Here is an 8,611-nt window from a genome sequence, read left to right as displayed (position 1 = left end):
TTATTTTTGTCTATGTTCATGGAAAATATTGGTCTGAAGATTTCTTTTCTTGTAATATCTTTGTCTAGTTTTAGTAGTAGGGTATTACTGAGTTGGTAAGTGTATTCACCTTCGCTATATTCTGGAAGAGTGTAGGTAGAGTCAGTAGTAGTTCTTCCTTAAAAGTTTAGTAGAATTCACCAGAGAACACATTAAAATTTAACTGTACTGATCTCATGGAATTATGAAGATTAAATGAGATAGTATTTAAAAATAGCCTAGGTGCTATTACAAATACCCAGGCAATAATAAATATCTGCTATTATTATTAATCTATTAATCCAACTTAATATAGGTAGTTAGTATATTGCTAAAAGAGCACATACCTGCCAGGTGAAAAAGCTTATATGCCACAGGCTGACAAGAAAACCCATCTAGATTGGTCAGAAGTGGTAATGGTAAAAAAAAAAAAAAAAAAAAAGAAAGAACAAGAAAATAAGATATAAAAGAAAACTACAATAGATTTATTTGCTACAATCATTATACACTTATTTAAGATATGCAGTGAAGGAGCATTCATGTTTAAAAATTTCAGCATTACACTATTTGAAACACTTTGTTTCATAGTTGCTTTTAAATTCCTATATGCCTATCGCTTCTCAGCCTTTTGGCTAAGATCAAGTGTAGTAAATTCCTATATGCCCAAGGAAAGCATGTTGACTTTACCTGAGTCAAAATTAGGAATGCATTTAGGTGCAGGTGAATAATAAAGCAAAATTCCTATTTTGTCTAGTTTACGTTTTAGTGACAAAAAAGCCATGAGTACTAAATAAAGAATAATAAGTAATAAATCATAGTTGCTACAATTTTATAAATCCATTAAACAACATACTAAATATTTAGCAGTTTTGATTATGCATTATTACGCACAGCATAATTTTTTCATATATCTCTATATAGTTTTGCTGACTGACATTATGATGGAATAGGTGTGGTAGGAGGCAGTGAGGCATACCAGGAACTGTAACACTGTGTAAATGTCTAATAGCATATTAATGAATCAAACTAATGAGAAGCAAAATCTAGATCTTCCAAATGCTAAGGCTTCACTGGCTATTAACAGAGAGGACTCAGACCTTGGCAGTCCTAGGTTGGCGATAATCTCAGAAGCATTTCAATGAAAGAGACTGCTAAAGTAAGGTCTTGTTTCCTCTTTGATTAATAATTAATATCTATTGAAAACCTCTCAGTCTACAAGTAAACAACTAAGCCAAATGATTCTCTGTAATGCTCTTATAGAGTTCTACAGAATACACAGATTCCCTTGGTATATGAAGGGAACCTGGGTTTTTAAGCCCTACAGGTATAAAACCACTATTCATAGCTCTGTGACTTTGAGCAAGTAACGTATGCACTCTGGGCATCAGACTTTTCATTTCTAAAATGCATTACCCCCTACTGATTCATCCCACAAATATTTTTTGATTATGCTTGGCCCTGTTTTAACCTGCTGGGCCCACAAGGGTGAACCTTCAAGAACCTAGCCCAAGAAATGAGCATTCACCAAAGAGAGTAATTTGTGTTATCACTGGATAAGATGTACCAGCCGCATGTTGGAAAGGCACCTAAATTAGACCTGGGAACATCAAGTGAGACTTCCCTAAGGAAACTACCTTTAGCTGAGTCCTGAAGGATGAATGGGAGTTAGCTAGGTGAGCTGTGGGGTGAAGGGTGAGGTGGAGAGACTTCTGGCTGGCAGCAAAGCCCAGAGGAGGCAGAGGGAGAGCATGGTGCCATCAGGGACCTGAGGGAATTCACTGCGACCTAGATAAAAATTGCTAATTGATCTTACAGCAATAGGGAGCCCTTCGTGATTTTTAATATAAAAATGGATGTGGCCTTTTGTGTTTTACAAGTGTGTAATGGATTGAAAAAGGACACAACTGAAGTCCAAAGGGCCTTTTAGGAAGCTGTTGCATTATTCCAAGTGAGAAATGAAGGTGGTCTGGACTCAGGGTAAAAAAAATTAAATAGCAAGCGCCTATTACAATAGGATGACTATTGTATGCTGGGAACCCAGTAAGTGTTAGCTGCTTGCTTTCTTCTTCTCTTATAATCTGTCCCATTGTTTTAAAAGGGACTTTTCAAATGTTCTAGTAGCCATACAGGTAAAATCCCTTTCCAATGAATAAATTTTAAAAGAAATGTTCTTCATAGCAGATACTTTCATATGTCAACAGGGAAGAAATGCATTCTATTTCACCTCTATTTTTAGCTGTTTAGGAATGAGATTTCTAATAAATGTTGATGTAAATGAATTTCATTGCAACAAAATTGTTACTATGTCTTAATTATGAGTTTTATCATTATTATTAGCAGCCACTCTTGTCACTGAGATCACATCAACTGTTTTACTATCTTTGTAGAGTTTAAACACTATTTTAAAATTATTTTGATAGTTTCATCTTTATTTGTTGAGTATTTCTCTCCTCCCTTTCTTGAATGTAAGCTCCATGAGAATAGGGACTTTATCTGTCTTGTTTTCGTTTTGTCTCCAGTAGCTGGGAAGAGTGCCTAGCACTTAATAGAGGCACAATAACTATGTGTGGGCTAACTTATTCACAATGAATGAAGAATGGGCATCTGTTTATATGAAGTAACTGAAATTGGCCATTCTTAGCTGTTATTTCTACCTCAAGTCTCTCTGCACTCTAAGCCATTGCATACCTGATTTCAAATTCATCTCTTTAAATGTGCAGTTCTGATAAAGACAATCCCCTGCCATCAAACCAAACAGCTGTATCTGACCTTCAAGGATTCCCATCCATCCTTGCAGCTCATTCTCCCACTACTCCCACATTCCAGTCTTCACACAGCCTCTCTCTCAGATCAACAGAACCACTTGCCACCCGCTAACTGCATCTCCATCTCTACCTCAAACACCCTGCATCTCCCTGTCTACCATCTGCCCGTCATGGCTCATTTTGAATGTGATTGCTTTTGAAGTTTTTCTTTATTCCTTATGTCAGTGGTTCTCAACTGGGGCGATTTTGCATGTTCTCTGCTCCTACCCTAGGGACATGTAGCAATATTCGGACACATTTTTGGATGTTGACAACTGGAGGATAAAATACTACTGGCAACTAGGGGGTAAAGGCCAGAGATGCTGTTAACCATCCTGCAATGCACAGCACTGCCCCCTACAACAAAGAATTATCTGGCCCAAATGTCAATAGTGCTGAGGTTGAGAAACACTGCCTTAAGTAAATGTCTTAACCACCATGGAAAGTTGGATTGCTTATTACTGAACTCCCACTCTTTGTTTTACAGTATGTATATTTAAGCTGTCTGAGTCGTCCCTCACAGGTCTGTATACTTAAGATCCCAGGCTATAACCCAACCATCTCATTTTTCCTAATGAGCATAGCCTATCCCTTGCACAAGGGAGATGATCAGTTTGTTGACTGAAATTGAATTAAAATTTCTCCTTTATTTAAAAGAATATTCTATTTTCTATTTAAGTCTATTTTCTCTTGTTTCCTGTTAAGAAATAGTAAGCACCATCTTTTGTGTATTTAACCTTTAAATACTTAAAGACTGTTATTAAATAACTTATCTATCTTCTTATCTCCAGATAAATTTGACTACCTTTCATGATCCCACAGAAAAGCATACCCTTTAAGGGCAAAAACTAGTACTAAATTAGATTAAAGGTAGTTCTGATGCTAGTTTTCATTACATATTAGGAAGCTACATTTATTTCATTTCGCACATCTGTAGCTTTTGAGCTAATAAACAAACAATAGCCAATCTTAACCTCCAGTTGATTAAAGGTGGCTTTACATGAATCAGGACTAAATAATAAATGCCATGATTTATCTGAAGCTCCTCTTTTTCTAATTATGCTAATATTTAACAGAGTTAATAAACATTTGCTAATTGTATAGTTAATCGACATCATAAATATTTGCTGAGCATTTTACAAATAAAATACTATGGCCAATTGGCTGACAGGGCTGTACATTTAGAGACTTTTGGCACATTTCAAAAACTCAACTAAGAGCCAAAATCCACATCTGACCACCAGCTCCCAATTTTAGCTCTTCTGAGATAAGAGAAATCTATCAGCCTAAGGAATATACACACATAGACAGACACTAGTTCTTAGAGTGAAATGTGGAATTTTGAATGAAATTCAGCTTGGGTAAAAAGAAGTTAAATCTAATATGATCAGAAAAGATCTTCATAAACCACTCTCACCATTACTAGAAGCCGAAATCTCTTGAGTATCAACCCAAATGGCCTTCAGGCTGAGGACAAAGGCTGTGGCCACCTGAGAAGCTGTTACACTGAGAAGCTAGGCATCTTGATTCCCAAGGCTGTCAAAGGAACAGTGAAAACCATCAAGAAAGAGAATTTCATGTTATCATATGTCAACCAGACCGAAAATCAGTGATTAGTTATCCTTCGAGGGAAGGAGCAAACTCCTCCAAGCAGAAAGGCACAATGTGATCAGAAGACCCTCAGAAGGCACTTACCACTGTCATGGTTTCCTGAGATGTCACAACCCATCAGTGCCAGCAAGAGGAAATAAAGACAAGAAACACCCACACACAAACTCACACACACATACCAGCAAAAGAAAGTGCTAACATTGCCAGCAGGAAGTGAGGCAGAAGTAACTTCAGAAACATCACTGGGAACCCCAAGAACTCAGGTACACACTTTATTGCACTTTAATCTTAGGCAAAGATAGTTCATAATCTGATTTCTAAAAAAGTTTGTAGTACCTAATTTCAAAATCATCTACTAAGTAAAAATAATTTCTAAGCCAGCAATTGCATATAGCATGAACTGTGATGTTCCATCTTATTTAGGAGCTTTATTAAATGGAATATGCTACTGCAAATGTCTGACGTGATAATCAGCATAGCAACTGTGTAATATGGTAATAATTAGGGAGTACATAATACCAAAAAATTGGGAGAAACTGAATTAGTTCTCCATTGTAGAATATCCCTTTAATCTTGGCTCAGGCCCTATCAGTCTACATTTTAGGCAGAGATCAAATACCTCCAAATCTTCCGTGGCCAGTAGATTTTGTTGGTGTCAGCCTTTAAGGAAAATCATGTGATTCTCCTGATGTTAGAAAAAACTGTAGATATAAAATGGCCTATATTCCTAAGTCTCACATTCAATTATATTAATCAATGGCTTTTCTCCTTGGGTTTGCTGGGAAGTGGATGTTAACCTTTATAGGTCTGGATTTTTTTTTTTTGTATTCACTGTCTTTGAATATAATCAAAACTTCTTGTTCACACACATCTGTATCCAGGTATGATCATTACATTTTCAGGTTCATAGTAATGAATATTTGTATTTATTTACCTATGATGTATTTATCTATATGAGGCAAGCTCTGCCCAACAACGTCCTCTGCACATCACAAAGAGTGTGTGCCCTTATCAGTACTCCAACTTTACATTAAAAGGCACACAGAGCAGCATATATTATGTCACTCTTTCACTGTCTTCTGATTTATTCATATGTCACTCTTTCACTGTCTTCTGATTTATTCTTTCTGAATTACCCTTACAGCATTTTCAGTTGATATGAAAATATTCATATCCTTGAACTGTGGGCCAAGATAGGTCACCAAGCTTTCACTCCCTCTTTTGTCAGAGTCTCTTCTGGAAGCAGTTCAGAGAGCTCCCACCCTCATGCACAGAAGACTCTGGCAGGGGAATCCCACAGGAAACACTGTTGAGCAGTGACCTCAGAGAATAACAAGATTTTAAAAACAGGTTAGAAAGAACCACCAGATTCCTACTGGGCATCTCCCTCACTTGTTGGAGCAGCCACCTTTGAACATATCTGTTTGTTTCTTCTCTCCTCTAAATTTCCCCTGTCCTTACCCGTCGCTAATCAAGATTAGAGCAGCATGGTAAAACCTCAGTGCCTTCACAGCCCAGATCTCCAGATTGCTTGGATTTGGGATGAGCCTCAGAAGTAGAAGTATGATAAAGGCTTGTGTATTCTCTACAGACACACCATTTTGGTAGGCAGGTCCAGCTCACACTCTGCCTCCCTTCACAACCACTGCTAGAGAGAGAGTAATGTGGCAATAGTCACAGAAAGAGCATGGTCCCTTCAGATACAATGCTGTGATGGAGAGCCCTCCCTGTGTCACAACCTGTCCCTGCTCGCCCCCAAATACTTACTAAACGTGGTGCTAAAATATAGAGAATTTAGAGCGACCTAACATTACCTACTAATAACATATATTTTGCAATGCCTTATTAAATATTTTTCATAGATAAAATAACCTACCTGCACACATAAATTTAAAATATCTGTGTAATACCTTAACAATAAGAATAGAATAATAATAATTTATGTTTTAAAATACATAAATGTTCCAGTTAACAACTCTAGAATACAAAATGAAGACTTGAGAGTCTTGCTTCTGAATGAAGAATAACCATGAATGCAACAAACACCAATGTAGACAAATATAGGTGAGCTTATTAATAACTTAAATATTTCAAGTGTTTTTACCACTGCTGATGTAATTTTCGGAAATGATGAACAACACTTGGTAAGATTTTAAACAAAACAAAATATAATCTTCCCTTGATTTATAAGTAGTTTCATTATTGGAAAATACATTATATATAAAAGTTATGCAAAAAATACTTGTCTTTATATATAAAACAGAAAAAAAATCTAGGCTTAAATTGTTAGAAACAAAATTTTCACCTAAATCGATGTCTGATGGGACACTGGAGAGTTGTGCAGTGTGTGAGGCAATGCTTTGTTATGTGGAACTGTTCTGTATACATTATATATCTTTTATTAATGAAATGTGGGCTGTGGAGATAGTGCAATAGTTCTGAGCCTACACTTAAGAGGCACCGCTGGTTTCCACTCACCTTTCTTATACTTCTGCAATCGTAAAGCAAAAAAATATGAACTGCGTAGCCAATTATTCCAAGCAGGATTAAAAACCTGAACCTAACCAGTAAATTGGAGAAAACCCTGCAAACTCAACCTAGAACATGCAGTCCCCAGGCAATGCATAGATGCATGAGTGAAAATAAATTATCATTGCTTTAAGTTACTAACTTTTGGAGTGGCTGGTTAGCCAGCATGATATAGCAATAAATGTCTGACAAATGCTTGCCCACCCGACATAGGGGAGGAAGAATAGAAAAAGGAAGAATAGAAAAGTCAATGAGAAATTCATGATGTTGGACAGGGAATGGCTAGATATTGGCGGTGGGGGGCAGGGGAGGGGGAAAGAATGGATGGGATCCAGGGAAAAGGTAAAAGTTAACCAGTGCTACATAAACGCAATGCTCAGCCACTAGCCATATGAGTTGCTGGGATTTAGAAGAGCCCTCCAACAAACCACATCGGTATGTGTTTCATGAGTTCGCTCCCTTCTACAATCACCTGAAAGGACAGAATATGAAAAGTCTGCCATATCCTGACAAATTCATGAAAAGGCAGGCAGAGGTTTAATAAGAATTGATTAAGGCCCATGTTGTCACAAAATAAAACTCCTGTCATCAAAATTTAAATAATGGTTCATTTATCCTTGCAGATTATAAACACATATAGCAGTAAACCAGAAGACCCAGAGCAAGCCCATGAGTATTTCATTTTTACCAACATTTTCACCTTCAAAGAAATTGGTGTCTTTAACAAACCTGGCTTCTATCATTTAGGTATTTTTAATATTAATTATCTGTAATTCTATCTGGTACTAATGTTCTGATATTTTTAAAGTTGTCAGTCAATGATAAATAAAAGAAATAATTAGTTGAAAAAAACTTGCATACAACCACAGGAAATTATTCCATGTTCAAATGACATAGGAATGCATCTTAAATAATTCATACACATTTTTAAAGATTTTCAAATAAGCCACACTACTCTCAAGTTCTAGATCTGTACAAAAAACTGAGCGTCTAAGTATCCAAAGCAATGAAGAAAAAACGCAATTTGATACAAGAATCACAGAGTTCACAAAATGAAAGACAAACCAGTGATTATAAATAACTATGTGATAACTTGACAACCTGGATAAAAATTGACAAATTTCTTTTTTAAAAATGCAGCTTATCAAAATTGACTAAGCAGCAGCAGAAACTCTGGAGCTTTTATCCGTTAAAAAGAAATGATTTTTGTAACCAATCAGAGACTTAAAAGCATTAAATAAAATTCTGTACACATTCATAAGAAATTTTAGCAAATCAAAAACAGAAACTTATCCAATTTGATAAAAGTAAAGGCAAATGACAGAATTGCTTAAGCTGAAGGACTTAGGCTAAGGTCACAAACAGCGTTCTGCTGCAGCCCAGAGGCATGTGGAATAAATTAAGGATGTTTTCTCTGCCCCTGGTACTTCACGGAATGGAAGTTTGTGCATCTAGAGATAGCATCCTAGGCAAAGTCCTGACATTCTCATGTCCATTAGGAGGGGTAAGGCTCTGCCAAGCAGTTTTCTCAGATGGTGGGCAGGAAAAAAGTGGGCATACGAGCAGTATAGGAAGAGCTTTGTTAGGCATCACCAGAGGACTGAAGTCTGGAGAGTGGAAGGAGATTATGACAGGATAGGACATGCGAG

At 36.7% G+C, this 8,611-nt stretch overlaps 1 pseudogene; it reads left to right on the top strand.

The window, feature by feature from the left end:
- Positions 1-630: 630 nt before the first annotated feature.
- LOC112480650 lies at positions 631-799 on the top strand (annotated as a pseudogene).
- Positions 800-8,611: the final 7,812 nt, after the last annotated feature.

Source organism: Pteropus alecto, unplaced genomic scaffold (genome assembly GCF_000325575.1).
Source record: "Pteropus alecto unplaced genomic scaffold, ASM32557v1 scaffold20, whole genome shotgun sequence".
Lineage (NCBI taxonomy): Eukaryota > Metazoa > Chordata > Mammalia > Chiroptera > Pteropodidae > Pteropus > Pteropus alecto.
This window is presented reverse-complemented; position numbering and strand designations above follow the sequence as displayed.